General features: G+C 46.3%; 1 protein-coding gene across 3 annotated transcripts in view; it reads left to right on the top strand.

Annotated features, from left to right (window-relative positions):
- LOC144756179 (E3 ubiquitin-protein ligase TRIM17-like) overlaps positions 1–16,590 on the top strand; it is a 401,785-nt gene that overhangs the window by 108,167 nt on the left and 277,028 nt on the right. The window lies entirely within an intron of this gene.

Below are 16,590 nucleotides of genomic sequence, written 5' to 3'. Positions count from 1 at the left end.
ACTGAACTTAGTAGTTGTAGACCAAAGGGCTTAGCACACCCTGACTACAACTCCTAGAGAGGTTCTAGTAGGTAAACACTTAGTGTAGGTAGGTGCACACACCACACCTCACTAGTCATGTCTGGCACAGGTGAACAAGTTAGTTCTGTACCTGTGGAAAGTGACCCTCCCAGGGCAACCTCCAGCTATGAAAAACTCAGCTTCAGAGAATTGAGTGCCTTGTGTACCTCAAGGAGGCTGAAAAAGGGTCATAACCCTGCAATCCAACTCCTGATACAAGTCCTAGAGACAGCTGATCTTGAGAAGGCTTCTGGGGCAGGCCCCTCAGATACTACAGGAGAAGGAACAAACCTCACAGGTGAGGATCCAATCCACCCAGCAGTTGAAGAGGTAGATGAGGATGATTCAGAAGATGGAGATGATAGCCAGGTCCAAGTCAGGAGGCTTAGCCAGGCTAACCTAAGCTTACATGGGAATGGAGAAGAGTTTCACCTCTCCTGACCTGATAGTAGGCTTCTCCCAGGCAATAGAAGGGAAATATCTCCTTCCAGGGAGTCTCTCCTCTCTAATGCCTCAAGGGGTTCTCAAAGGGGAATGACTTCCCCTCAGAGAAAAGAGCATGAGGCTAGGATGAGAGCTGTCCAACTTCAGATAGAGAACGAGGAAACAGCCCTGGCCCAAGCTAAACTTGCTTTAGCAAGGGGACGAAAGTAAAGTGGATTAGATTCCACTGGTGGCAGCAATATCCCTAAGGATAAAGTCAGGTCCTATGATCATAGAAACCTGAGTAAGATGGTGCCCCCCTACAAAGATGGGGATGACATCCACAAATGGATGACTGCTCTGGAGAGAGCCTGCATGGTACAGCAGGTTCCCCAAGATCAGTGGGCAGCAATCTTGTGGCTCTCCTTTTCAAAAAAAGGAAGAGACAAACTCCTCACTGTTAGCCCTGAGGATGCTAAAAACTACACTGTCCTGAAGAGTGCTCTTATTGATGGGTTTGGCCTAACCACTGAGCAATACAGGTTGGTGTTCAGAGATACCCAAAAAACTCAGACTCAGGACTGGACTGATTTTGTTGATTGTGCCACTAAGGCTCTGGAAGGTTGGTTGCTAGGTAGTAAAGTTAAGGACTATACAGGATTGTATAATTTGATCATGAGAGAGCAAATCCTTAATAACTGTCAGAACCAGTTGTTGCACCAGCACCTGATTGACTCAGATCTGACCTCTCCCCAAGAATTGGGAAAGAAGGCAGACAAATGGGTCAGAACCAGGGTTAAGCAGAAACCCCAGAACCATGGAGGTGATCAGAAAAAGGCAGACCAAAAGGGTTGAGATCAAAAACAAAAAGACCAGAAGTCTTCTTCAGGCCCCCAAAATACCTCTAATGAGGGGGGGTCCCAAAATGGAAAGAAAAAGAAGATGAATGATGGCCCAAAGAAACCTTGGTGTAATTACTATAAGTCAGCCTCTCACTGGTTTAGTGAGTGCACCAAGAAAGGTACAGCCCCTGCCACTGCATCCCCTAAGGCAACTGCACCCCCTAGTACAGTCAGCATTGGCAGCCCCCAAACTAAAGCTATAGTGGGGTTAACCATGGGTACTGAGATGGAGTCTGGCTTAGTCAGAATTCCGACTCAGGCAGTCTTGATCTGTGATGTGGACACACTACTGTGAGTCCCAATACTTTGGGCAAGTACAGGCAGACGCCTTTGATTTTTTTTTTTTGTCCTCATTTGCCTGTACCTCTTAACCAGAGACTGTATAGCCAACCACCTATTCGTGCGACCAAGGATGGAACGCACACACTACCACCACGACCTTGGACACCAGCTTGGCGGGAGACTAGGCCTGGGTTTACTGAGGCATTGGTGGCGAGTGGCAGCCTGCCAAACCCATCCCATACTCCATCAAGATAGGAACTACCGCGAGGCCCAGCTCATATCTAACGAAACCGCCACAGTGGACCCTGGAGTTTGAAGGCATAATCATAGGAACCGGGGAAAAAAAACAAACAAAAAAAAAAAAACCCCGGTGCACTAACACCAAGAAATCAAGAGGTTCCAAAATGTGAGGTTAATACTGCTACAAGGTCTAGCCAGATCGACCTTTGATGTTTCAAGTAGGGATGACAACCAGCTGGCATGTGTTGGCGCCTTGGAATCGACCCAAAATTTACATATCTGTCGCCGAGCGAGTAAAATTGCATAAAACAGCAACGGCCTTGCTGTGCCAGTAACATTATCCTCCATCCCAGAGATTATCAGTGTTAATGTGCAGGGTAAGGTTACTTTAAGTATCGAGCCCAATGTAAACTGGACTTCTGCCCAAAAAGCCTTGATTGGAGGGCAGTCCATGAACATGTGAACGTCTGATGCGCCCTGGAGACCACACTTATTACAACATTTACCAGCTTGAAACTTTGCCAGCCTTTGTGGTGTCCAATAGGCTCTATGTACCGTGAACAGGTGATTCCGCCTTAACCATGCAGGCTTGACAGTTTTATAAAGAAGAGCGAATGATCTTGTCCACCATTCTTCCCCTTGAAGGTTCATGTCCTCCGCCCACAGTTCATCCGGAAGGTCAAAGTCTCCGTCCACCTCCTCCAAGATTGCCCAGTACCAATGTGCCACCTCTTTGCCCCCCTGAGGTTTCTCCACCAGCTGTTGTTCTAGCACACTACACCTCCCCACTAGGGCATTCTTTTGAAGGAGCTCTCTAGACCAGCTTACGAGTTGTATATATTTAAACCTTGATAGCCTTGGGCCTACCCTTTCAGACAATTTGTCCCACGTTATTAATACCCCGCCAGCCATCAAGTCTCCCCATCTCAGTATCCCCCCCTCTCTTAGTGGTATCGAAAGGTTGTCACCCAAACACGGGGGGAGCCCCGGAGACCCCCAAATTGGAGCCAGGTTTGAATAATAGGCCAGCCCTGCCGACCTCTTAATCCTTGTCCAGGCTCTGGCCAGCGACTGCAAGACCTTTAGCCTCACCTTTTTGAAAAACTTCTGTTCTCCAAATTTGAATAGAAACCTGTCCATTGGCAGGCCCGTTCCATTTAACATGGCCTTAAACATTCTCCCTGCTGATGAATCTTTTGGGGTTTTTAGTAGCATTCTGGAGAATGACAACTGAAAGGCCCAAGCGTAGTATTGTATGTCTGGGAGGGAGAGCCCGCCCTTTTCCCTCCTCCTCCTCAATTTCTTCCAAGCTATCCGAGTGGACTTATATTTCCAAATGAACGAGTTAATGTCCTGTTAACATTTCATAATTTGCTTTGGCTCAAAGGCTAAAGGAATGCTGTTAAATATGAATGTGAACTTTGGTAAAATTGACATTTTTATAAGGCTCACTCTCCCATAGATCGTCAAAGGGAGAAAGGTCCATGCTTTCAAAAGCGCCCAACATTCTCGGGAAACCCGATCCAAATTAACCTGTGCTATATTCCCAACATCCTGGGTGATCTTAATTCCCAGATAGCGCATTGAGGAGGTTATATCTAGTTGTGTGTTGTTGATATTCCACACCATTATTTCCGTTTTCCCCGCATTTATCTCGTACCCCGAGATCTGTCTAAATTCTTCTGCTCTCCTGACAGCTATCGGGAAGGCCTGAACGGGGTCTGACGTATAAATAAGGATGTCGTCTGCATACATACCCAGACACTTCACCCATCCTCTAAACTCAAAGGGGATAATACTATGTTCCTCTCTTAATGTCTGCACAAAGGGCTCTAGGTAAAGGTTGAACAAGAGTGGGGAAAGAGGGCAGCCCTGCCTGGTTCCCCGTGAAATTTTGAATGGCTTTGTAAGTGTGTCATTGACTAAAAGCTTGGCGGTGGGAGCTCTGTACAGGAGCTGGATGTTCCGATGCCGACCGGCCCAACACCGCAGGAGTGAAGAACGTCCCAATCCTCTACCCTCACCGTGACCCCCAACACCCGCAATCAAAACGGATGGTGGAGAACACGACACCGGGAGAAGGTGGGTAACAAAACAAGGGAACCCAAGGTCTTGGGGAACACAACTCGTCTCCTCTGGCTTCTTGGCAGCTGACAGCTTGACACAGACGAGAACGCTAAAATGAAAGAAGGAGACAAGATTAAACACACCCCTACTACTATTACCAGTGCCAAGTACACACACGAACCACCGACCTCCCTGCTTACCCCAGATAACAAACGGGAGTGGCTTGATACGAAACAGGAATTCTTCCACTGCAATCGTATTGGTTGTATCTTGCGTAACCCCAGACCAACCACGCCCCCTCGGGAAACACCGAGAATGACAAAGGGGGTGGAATACACAATTCTTGGGACAAAAAAAGGACAGGGGAAAAATGGTAACAAAGGGAATATGAAAGACACCCAAAAAAAACCTGGAATCTAAAAAAGAAAACGAAGGTAGGACAAAAACGGCCGTTATTCAGCTCCTTCGTGAAACCACCCAAACACAGCATATAACAAGATGGTTTGGATACAAAAAAGAGATAATAACGGGACGTTAAAACTCAAAGGAAACGCAGCCGCGAATCCCAGAACGTCACGAAGATCAAAAACAGGTCCCCAATAAAGGGTTCTGAAATGCCCAAGGGAATAGGAAAACAAGGGAGCAGGGGAAAAAGGGGATCAAAACCCAGCACTAGAAAAGACCGCTGGAACGGAGCTCGAAGGAAGGGAAACAAGGTAGAACCACAGGAACAGGAAACACATGGCAAGGGACCAATAAAGAAACCAAGCACCTGTTTCCTGTTGGCAGCCCCCTTTTAAAGCGAGCTCTAGGGAGCGTCCATAAATTCGCATATGCACTTGGCACTTTTAAGAAAAGCCGCTAACGGGGAACTAGACAGAAGGAACCAGGCCCCCTTGAACCCCAACAGTACCCCCTCCCGAAAGCCTCCCTACAGGCCTTGGCTTCCCAGGGTGCAGGCGATGAAACAGACGAACTAACCGGGCAGCATGAACCCTACTTGCCGGAACCCAAGAACGGTCCTCTGGGGGATAACCCTTCCAGTCAATTAGGTAATACAGCCGTCCCTTCATCCGCTTGGAATTCATAACAGTTTTAACCTCATACTCCACGTTATCATCTATTAAAACAGGAGGAGGAGGTGGCAACTCTTGAGAAGTGGTGACGTATGGCTTCAACAAAGAGGTGTGAAATACAGGATGAATACCATACTCAGCCGGTAGAGCCAACCTGATCGCAACTGGATTCACCACCTTCTGGACAGGAAAGGGACCTACAAACCGAGGCTGTAATTTTCTTGGTCCTGGCAACTTCAGATTCTTCGTTGATAGCCAAACCCTATCCCCAACTGCAAACAGAGGAGCTGGCCGTCTATGCCTATCTGCCTGTACTTTCATGGCTTTCTTGGACTCAAATAAATGCTGTTGGGCTTTCTTCCAGATTTCAATCAAACCCCTACTCAGGGAATCCACTGCTGGTACCCTCTCAGATGGCTGAATAGGAATGGTCTTGGGATGGAACCCCATTGAACAATAAAACGGTGACATGCCTAAAGCTGAGTGCATGCTGTTATTATATGCAAACTCAGCCACAGGAAGGGCTTGTACCCAACTGCCCGTCAGTGACGTAAGCAAACAGCGCAAATACTGCTCCATGGTTTGATTGGTACGTTCTGTTTGCCCGTCGCTTTGTGGATGGTAAGCTGTTGACAAACATACTTCCATCTTTAATGATCGACACAGGGCAGTCCAAAAATGTGAAACAAACTGTGCCCCTCTATCTGAAACGATGGCAGTAGGAACCCCATGCAGTCGGATCACTTTAGTCCATGAAACCTCTTTCATGGACTAAAGGACTCTCGCAATCCCTTCCCACGAAAGCCACAGCCTTATTCTCCGGGATCCGGGACGGTTTCACTGGACACTCTCGAGCAAAGTGTCCACCCCTCCCACAATACAAACACAACTGCAACAAGCGCCTTCGCTCCTTTTCCTCCTTGGATAAGGGACCCCGCACCCCACCCAAAGGCATAGGTTCAGGATCTGTTTTCACGCCCCCATTCTCAGATGTTTCTCTCTTGGTTACAGTTGTCCTTGGGGGTTGAAACCTGATCTTTTCCCCTTTTCTTTCATTCATACGATGGTTGAGTTTGACAACCAAATCGATGAACTCAACACAATCTTCAGGGGGGTCTACAACCTGAGAGACTATATCCTTTAAGTCCTCGCACAAGCCCTGATAAAACAAAGAGGTTCTTTTTGCCATGGGCCATTGTGTCTCTGCTACTAGGCGATTGAAAGTAGCCACATAACCCAAAAGATCCTGCTTACCCTGCCGGAGCTTTAACAATTCAACATCGCTTGCCTGCATAAAAGCATGCTTAGCAAACAGACTATGCATCTGGTTCTTGAAGGCCGGGAAACTATTCAACACAGCGTCATTGTTTTCCACTAAGGGGACCGCCCAACTAGCTGCAGTACCCGAAAGATATGAGATCACAAACGCTACTTTAGTAGTGTTGTCAGGAAAAGCGGTTGGTCGACACATGAAGTGCAAATGGCACTGGTTCATAAATATAGCATATCTGCTACTATCCCCGGAAAACCTCTCTGGAGCTGCTAGAGGCACCGGCACGGGAGTGTTCACTGTAACGGACAAAGGAGAAGGAGACCCACTCTGCCCCCCACTCCTCTCATATTGAAATGTGGCTGGTTGAATCAATGGGGGCTTAGCCTTAACTGAGGGATCCCTCCCTCTTCTTTTAGTGCTTTCCTTCACCTCACTCAGTGTCCCCCGTAACTCCTGATTCTCCTGACGCAGGGATTGGACTCACCCTGTATGTGCGCTAAGGCCTGCATGATTTCCTGCATCGAAGAAGCCCCCCCTGCTGCCTCCTCAACCATTCTTCACTCGGGCGGTGTGTTAATTCCTGGGCTTGGTTTTCTGTTCCGTTGCCGACCGGCCCAACACCGCAGGAGTGAAGAACGTCCCAATCCTCTACCCTCACCGTGACCCCCAACACCCGCAATCAAAACGGATGGTGGAGAACACGACACCGGGAGAAGGTGGGTAACAAAACAAGGGAACCCAAGGTCTTGGGGAACACAACTCATCTCCTCTGGCTTCTTGGCAGCTGACAGCTTGACACAGACGAGAACGCTAAAATGAAAGGAGACAAGATTAAACACACCCCTACTACTATTACCAGCGCCAAGTACACACATGAACCACCGACCTCCCTGCTTATCCCAGATAACAAACGGGAGTGGCTTGATACGAAACAGGAATTCTTCCACTGCAATCGTATTGGTTGTTTCTTGCGTAACCCCAGACCAACCACACCCCCTCGGGAAACACCGAGAATGACAAAGGGGGTGGAATACACAATTCTTGGGACAAAAAAAGGACAGGGGAAAAATGGTATCAAAGGGAATATGAAAGACACCCAAAAGAACCCTGGAATCTAAAAAAGAACACGAAGGTAGCACAAAAACTGCCGTTATTCAGCTCCTTCGTGAAACCACCCAAACACAGCATATAACAAGATGGTTTGGATACAAAAAAGGGATAATAACGGGACGTTAAAACTCAAAGGAAACGCAGCCACGAATCCCAGAACGTCACCGAAGATCAAAAACAGGTCCCCAATAAAGGGTTCTGAAATGCCCAAGGAAATAGGAAAACAAGGGAGCAGGGGAAAAAGGGGATCAAAACCCAGCACTAGAAAAGACCGCTGGAACGGAGCTCGAAGGAAGGGAAACAAGGTAGAACCACAGGAACAGGAAACACACGGCAAGGGACCAATAAAGAAACCAAGCACCTGTTTCCTGTTGGCAGCCCCCTTTTAAAGCGAGCTCTAGGGAGCGTCCATAAATTCGCATATGCACTTGGCACTTTTAAGAAAAGCCACTAACGGGGAACTAGACAGAAGGAACCAGGCCCCCTTGAACCCCAACACTGGATAGTTCGACAGAAATTCTCACCTAGCTGAAACTTCCTTAAAACTGCCGCCAGATAGGACCAATTGACCCTATCAAAGGCCTTAGTGGCATCTAGGGTTAATGTAGCCAAGGGTAAGGAAAACGTTGTGGCGATATCTATTGCCGCAACCAAGTCCCTAGTTAGGTCCGCCAACTGACGCCCCCTAATAAAGCCCTTTTGGTCTTCGTGAATTATCGAGCCGATCTCGCTTGCCAGCCGTGCTCATAGAACTGCAGCGAAGATCTTATAATCATTATTTAGTAGCGAGATCGGCCGATAGGACCCGCAATCAGTTGGATCTTTACCCGGTTTTGGTATAAGGACTATGATTGCTTCACTCCATGATTGAGGAAGCACTAACCCATTTATAAAGATATTATTGAATAACGCAGTCAATGATGTTACTAATACCGGACACAAAACCCGGTATAATTCCCCTGGAAGGCCGTCTGGCCCTGCCGCCTTCCCATGCTTTAGTTGACCTATCACCTTACTTACTTCATCCTCCGATATTTCCCTTTCGAGGCGTTCAGTCTGATCACCCGTAAGGGTGGGCAATTGGATCCTGCCTAGCCATGAGTTTCTTGCCAGGGGATCATCTTCAATGTCCTCAGTGTAAATGTTTTGAAAGAACTCCTGAAAAGCGCTACCAATCTCAGTATTGGTAGTCTTAACAGTGGGGTCCCCCTCCTTTCGAATGCCCCTTATAAACTTTTTAGATTTTTCTGTTTTTACTTTCCAAGCTAAGACCTTACCAGCCGCCTCTCCATATTCAAAATTCGAGATCTTACTTGCCGCCCACCTCCTCTCTACTCTTTCCTGTAGTACTTTGTTCAATTCTAACTTCACCTTGGTCCGCTCTTCTTGCTCTACAGAGGTACCCCCTGAAGGACTACACCTCCTATCCAAGGTGTCCAAATCTCGTTCTAAAGTCCTGATTTTTTTCTCTATTGGCCTTTCCTCTGTATGATGCTCAATTCGTAATATGCCCTCTTAAAAAGGCTTTAAGGGTTTCCCATACAGTACTAATTCCCGCTGAATCCAAATTAATTTCTAGGAAATTTAATACCTCTTCTGACAGCAGATTGGTCTCCGCCTGGTCTAACAGTATCGTCCGATCAAATGACCATGACGAGTACTTTTTCTGTTGCGTGACTATCAGAGAGAAAACTATCGCTGAATGGTCTGAGAGATGGGGGGTAAATACCGCAACCCCTTCACCTCCTCTTGGATGATATAACTAAAGAGGGCGTAGTCGATCCTTGGACTGTGTCTATACTTGAGATTCCTATACGAAACCCCAGGAGTGATGTGGAAAAGTAAATTTTTGCCATGTTCTGTGTCACTACGTGTCATCCATCAATGTTATGTGTGCATGACCAATATGCATATGTTATTCCCCATGTCCGATTCAAGACGCAATTATAGTTGTGTCCACCTCTGATATGCCATTTCCTAGTCCTCATGAGTAATATGAGTGTCAGGCCTATGTAAAGTTATGTTGCCACGTTTCTTAGTGTGCACGTTATTTCATTATAAAGTCCCCGTTTCTAGGCCTCAACAGGGCCCGGACATCAGATTCAGCCCCTGTCTCCTGAAGCCTCGCTGAGGAGCGATACAGCCCCCACCTGTATCCTCGACCCTTCACTTACTTCCTGCCTCGCAGTGCCCGGTGCAGCTTGGCTCTGCCTCCGAGTCTGCCAAGACTATGTTATGATTCCAGCTATCAGTTTAGTCCTCCTTCTCTGCATTCCTAAGCTACTGAACTGCATCAATAGTTTCCGTCATTGTCTAGCCTATTCGGCTCCATGTAAGAGAAATACTGGATTTAATGGTCATTTAATATTCTTCATCACGTACTACATGTAGAATAAATGCATGCTCTAGCCTTAGAGTCAGTTAGCTTCTCCCCTCATGACTTCTAGTTTATATCAACATGTTCCCTAAACATTAGATACCAGATAGGGTCTAGGTACATGTCGCTCCGACCCTCCAGACTTTAGTCTCTGCTCCTAGCACAGAGTTCATAGCCCCCAGCTTCTCCTAGTAACACGTCATTGTCAGTTTGCGCGCACCATTAGGTTAGAGGTCCCGGCTCCTTAGGTAGCCCCCTCCAATGTTTCCGCCCATTTCATGACATATTCTATTACGTTTGCATCACATGTCTATGTATACGCCCTGTTACACCTCCTTTGTACCGTTATCTTTCGCGACTGCTACACGTCACACCTACTGCTCCACCCACTGCTACGCCCATTGCAATGTAATGCTATGCGTTTGCGTTATGTATATATGCTCATGTAATGTTATTAAATGTTAGAGCTAGCCATTCCAGATCCGGTCCCCGGCAGCTGCCGGGCCATGCTAGTCCTTGCCATTCTGTTCCTATGCAGGTTGTCCTGTCCCTGTCCTTTATGCTGTAATAAACCTGCAAAACTCCCACTACCTCGAATCTTGACTCTTATTTTATTGAGCTATCTGTTATTCATTCATTCATTCAAAAATAGATCCGGTATTATTTATTTATATACCACATAATGGCGCCCGAACAGGGACTTGCCCTTTCCCCACGCGTCGGTGAAGCCACGCCGACCCCCTGACCCTCTGCAGTCGTGACGGAACTCTTCTGCGCAGTGGCAGATATTTCTGCTCAAGTATCCCTCAGGCCCACGGAGGAGACGGAGGAGGCGGTCCAGCATCCAGACGAGACGGTGGAGGAACGCGGCGAGTCCCGACCAGAGCCCAAGCCAAGAGTCCAAGGTCCGAGGTATCCGGAGGTCCACCCGTAACTGAAGTCCGAGGTCCGAAGTTCGTCGTCCGTCGTCGTAGCAGTGCAGTCCAGTCCGAGGCCTTCCGTTCTTGCTGCCCGGTGAGTACCGTTACTGGGGTGGTATCTAGACAGGGTCAATCTAATTGACTCTGGTCTGTGGGTTGGTGGTACACAGTCCCACAAACGAAGTGTTCACTTCGGTGGATACGGGTCCTGACGTGTCTCATTAAGAGACCGGTAAGTTTCGTACTGTTTCAGCAGTGCATCTAGTTCCTGTTCTAGTCAGTTCTGTTCTCGAGAAAATTCATGTAATCTGTGTTCCGTATTCCCGGTAGTATTCTGTTCGAACTGTTATTTTAAATGTTTTTTATGTATTTCAATGTCGTGGTATGAATGGGGTATAAGTATCGTGTTTATTGTGTATTGTATTGTGTCTAGATTACAGTTCAGTCATGCCCATATTTTCCAAGTTACGTCAGTTAAAAACTAGAAAGGGTCTGCTGGAAGCAGCAGTTCCCGTCCCGCCTAGGGACAGTCCAGGTCACTTTATGTATCAGAAACATGGCATAAGTGCCATATTGTATCTAGATTTATGGGTAGAGTATACCAAACAGTTAGAAGAAAAGTATAGATGGCCCGTATCGGGTACATGGGATGCCGAATGCATCATGCGAGTAGAAGAAGCATTATGGAAAAAGAAAGCCAGACAATCACAGAAAGATGCCATCGAGTTATGGCGCAAAGAAGCTCATAAAAGAACTGAAAAAGAAATCAGAAAATCAGAATTAAGTAAAGAATCCTTAGAGCGAGCCCAAGAAAAAGAATTAATCGAGATAGGTGAACAAGTCAAAGCCGAACAGTCAGACAGACAGAGGCATGCCCTTATTAAGGGTATGTATCCTCTTCTTGCCGAGGGCTTGCCAAAAGCGACCCCGGAGGCATCCAGTAATTTTCCGCCACCATTAGTTCCGACCAAGCTACGTCACAAGCCTACCGCAGCTGATATTTTTATTTCGTCCTATCTGGACGACACAGTCCCAGAATATGCAAATCCTGTCCGCACTCCGCCCGTCCCTGTAAACCAGGTAATTCCTGCTCCCCCAGATACCGGGGTGCCCTTAACAGCCCCCCCGGGTCAGCCCGCCATACAAGTCCAGCCCACGTTACAATTACCCACCCTGCCAGGACGAAAAGCATCAGTTGATGATTCTAGTTTAGTGGCCGCAGGAGGAAGTCTTCCTCAAACCCCGCCGCCACACAAGCGTTTATCAGCACTCGAATTACATGCTCAAGCATCACAGCGTACTCCTAAGAGTAATAAATCTGTTGCAGAAATCAGGCAAACCCTTGGCGAATGTGCCTATGACCCAGTTCCAGGCGAGTTTAATATGGTTTTATATTCAGTACGCGTAAGGAGGGTGACCGAGTATCTAGTCACCCTACCAAATATGAAAGAAGATCTAGACAGGATATATCGTTTCATCCGTACAGGGGATGACCCAGGAAGTATTAGTGATGCCATGTCTCAAAGGGAAGCCGAGATTCAGCGCATGATATTAAAGTTTTTAATTAACTGTCTAATAAGAGAACAAGATTACCCGTCTAAAGACCCGGAAGAAATGAAAATTCTAACAAAGTGGAGTGATAATATAGCTGAGGGTAAGCACAATACCATTAGTGCCATGGAAAGTATGTATAAGAAAATCCGTAGAGAGATAATAAAGATACACGAACAGCGTAAAGCAGCACAAGTAAGCGAGAAAGAAAGTATCTCTGATCCTGAAGAGGAAGAGGATGAGAATACCGCCAGAATAGCGTATGTAGGAAAACCTAGATTTCCAGATCGCCATTTACGCCTAGAACACAAGTCCATTTTCCATCATTCAGCACCAGAACAAGGTTCCCTAGAACAAGTATTCCAAGCTACCGATCACATTCTGAAATCACGAATCGGTTACAGTGAATTAAGTACCATGCATGAACAAGAACTAGTCCGATCAGCAGTCCGATGGATTACTGATTCTACCACTTTTCCAGACGAAATAGTGGCACAAATGTTTCTGAAAATGCCCCCAGCCGAGCAGCGACTGGTGGGTATGTATATGATTCAGCACCTCATTACTCTGTATGAGGGTCAACATTCTGATCCAGGCCCGTTACATGATATCCTGAACGAGTTACTCCAGTACAGATGGAGAGGTCTAGGTACCGATTTAATTAGTGTGATTCTAGAACAGCGCCACAAATATAGAACATTTTTGAACCCGCATTTTGTCCATGTCTCACCCCCAGAAAGTAAATCATTTTACATAGATAGACAGAATCCATTACGAGAAGTCCACCCAGTCAGAGGAGCGGGTGGCGAAATGCAGCGAGTGTTTGTATACACTCCAATCACCAAGATGGAACTTCTAGAGATGAAGAAATTAATTCCCTGTCATGATAAAGATCCAGCAGGGTTCCATAGAGAATTAAAAGACATGCTCCGTATGGGAGAATACACGTACCCGGATATAATTAAAATGTTAAAGGTTCTGTTGCCCGCAGGGGTGTATGAAAAGCTCAAAGAGAAAGAATGGGAGGTGGGAGAGAAAAAGATAGATTGGGCAGTCCTAGAAGCAGAAGATAAGATACGTGTACCAGGTACTGGTCTCGGAGATAAATGTAAAGAATTACCAGAATTATTGATTCAAGTTTTACCCAGATTATTAACAACGAAAAAGGAAGACTGGGATGCAATCTCAGCCTGTAAACAGAAACAAGATGAAGATATTAGTGATTTTTATTCTAGGTTTGAAAAATGTTTCAGTATTAACAGTGGCCTCAAGACAAGTAGTGAGTCATATCCTCACCTGTTTGTTACTAAATTAGTCGAGAATTCAAGTCCACAAGTTAAAAACCGAGTTCTGAAAGTCGAAAGTACCTGGCAAGCTAATACCCCGTCTCAGATGCTCCAGATGCTCCAGTATCACCAGAATAGAATCAGAGAAGAACAAGAACACGAAAGAAAACGTATGAAAGATACGAAAATGAAAGTACTAGTTGCACAATCTGTTCCTCAAGACAGTCAAAAGAGGGGTCCAAATCAAGCCAGTCATCCTGCAGCACCCGTTAAAGGGAACTGCAATTATTGTAAACAGCCAGGTCATTTCATAAACGAGTGTACAGTTCTGAAGCACAACATAGCTACTGGTAAGACTAAAGAAAGACCACGTCCGCCTAGACAAGAGCAAGTTTCACAGACTCCTCAGCCACAGAATGCACAACAGACAGTTACAGTACCGCAGCCTATCGCTGCAACACAGCATGTTACATCGCAGATGTACCAGTATGCACAGTCTGAGTATCCAGAGTACCAGCAGTATTCATGAAACAGCCTAGAGAGGGAGGTAGGCTTGCCTCTCATCGAGATACCTGTAGATCAAGAAGGTCCCTATGTTCACAGTCAAGTATTAGGGAAAGACAGAAAGTTTTTGATTGATACAGGGGCAAGTAGGACCACAATTAGTCACGCCGAAGTTCCAGGGGCTCCGCTCTCAGGCTCAAGAAATGTTTCCCTTGGATTTTCAGGAAAACCTATCGTAAATGAGATCTCAAAGCCAGTTACTTTAGAAGTAGGTCCATTGTCCCGTACTACTGATCTGTTACTTACTAAGTCATGTCCAGAAAATCTATTAGGCATTAAAACACTGAAAGAGTTAGGTGCAGTTATTTGCTGTTCCCCAGAGGGAATACGATTGTTCCTACGTGACTTTAAGGGTCACTATGTATTACGAGATTTTGATCCAAGACTGTCTAATGTTCCACAGCATTTATGGGCGCAAGGTCCAACTGATGTAGGTTATATGCAAATCACACCCTATCGTGTGACTCTCAAACCAGGTGTAGTGTTACCACGAATCAGACAGTATAGATTGCCACCTGAGGCTGTAGCAGCCTTATCCAAAATTATAGACGAGCTCATGGCTCAAGGAGTAGTTGTAGAAACTGACTCCAATGTATGTAACTCTCCGATCATTCCAGTCATGAAACGTACTGATCCAAATGCACCCCCAGTATATCGATTAGTGATCGACCTACGAGAGCTTAATAAATGTATTATTCCGCAGTACCCAGTTGTCCCAGATATCTCTTCCCTATTGACAGCTATTGATTCCGAAGCCATGTTCTTTACTGTAATCGATCTTAAGAATGCATTTTTTAGTGTTCCGATTCATCCAGACAGCCAGTTTCTTTTCGGATTTTGTTTAAATGGAAGGAGCTATATGTTTACACGAGCTCCTCAAGGTTTCACAGAAAGCCCTAGTATTTACAGCCAAGCACTTAAGAGACAACTTGACAACATTCATATGCCAACTGACACTGCCCTGCTCCAGTATGTCGATGATCTATTGATCACAGCCCGTTCTGAACGTGACTGCGAGCGAGCGTCACTGACGGTTCTGTATTTCCTAGCCGAGATGGGGCACAAGGTGTCCCCTTCGAAGCTTCAATTCTGTGTCCAGCAAGTGGTCTACTTAGGACACTTACTGTCCAAGAGGGGTAGGCAGTTGACACCAGACCGTATCCAGTTGATAGCGAGTCTTCCTCAGCCCAGAACCCAGAAGGAGGTACGTGCTTTTATTGGCCTTACTTCTTATTGTAGACAATGGATTCCACAGTATGCATTTCTAGCCAAGCCACTGATACAGTTAACGACACAGGAGGCAGCCGCAATGACTGTCCTCCCTTGGACATCTGAACATACACTTAGTTTCAACGAGTTAAAGAAAGCTTTATGCCAAGCTCCAGTCCTAGCTACACCGAACTACAGTAAGCCTTTTACACTTTTCGTCACTGAACGCGAAGGTACAGCATTATCTGTTCTCACACAAGATCAAGCAGGACAGTACAAGCCGTGTGCTTACTTTTCTAGCACACTAGATCCGGTCGCCCAGGCTTTGCCTGCGTGCCTCAAGTCAGTTGCAGCCACAGCACTAGCTATCAGACAAAGTGATTCCATAGTTTTAGGACACTCCCTGACAGTACAAGTTCCACACTCCGTGGAAGTTCTTTTAAATAGAACACAAACACAGCACTTGACAATTGCACGTCTAACAGGTTATGAATTGACACTGTTTCAGCCACACATAGAAATCAGACGCTGCAACGTCCTGAATCCTGCTACACTGTTACCATCAGTTAATCCAAATTCTGCCACACACGACTGTGTGGAAGTAGTCAACATTACGACAAAACCAAGACAAGACCTGACAGACATTCCGTTACCAGATCCCGACCTGACACTTTATGTGGATGGTTCATGTATGAGGACTAGTACAGGAGATTTAGTTGCCGCGTATGCAGTGACTACTGACACTGAGGTTATTGAGACACACCGCATTGACACTCTGTCCGCTCAAGCAGCAGAGCTAGTTGCTCTGACACAAGCCTGCATACACGCCAAGAACCTGAAAGTTAATGTTTACACAGATTCACGCTACGCATTTGGAGTCGTACACGACTTCGGAGTGCTCTGGCAGGAGAGAGGTTTCATGACTTCTCATGGGACCAAGATTCAGCATGGTCTCCTTATTCAAGCTCTGTTAGATGCCATACATTTACCGACCTCCATTGCTATTATGAAATGCAAAGCACATACGAAAGTTACTGACATTATTTCCCAGGGTAATGATCTAGCAGATCGCACAGCCAAGCTTACAGCACAGACTCTAGACATTCAAGTTAATCCGACACAGACACATACTCCAGATCCGACTACATGTATGACAGTTAAGGACCCTACACAAGATGTCATAGATATCCAGTTACATGCTACTCCCGATGAAATGAAGAGATGGTCCGAACAAGGAGGGGTCCAGACAG

Source organism: Lissotriton helveticus, chromosome 5_1 (assembly GCF_964261635.1).
Source record: "Lissotriton helveticus chromosome 5_1, aLisHel1.1, whole genome shotgun sequence".
Classification (NCBI taxonomy): domain Eukaryota; kingdom Metazoa; phylum Chordata; class Amphibia; order Caudata; family Salamandridae; genus Lissotriton; species Lissotriton helveticus.
Note: the sequence above shows the minus strand (reverse complement) of the source record. Positions and strands in the feature narration are given on the sequence as shown.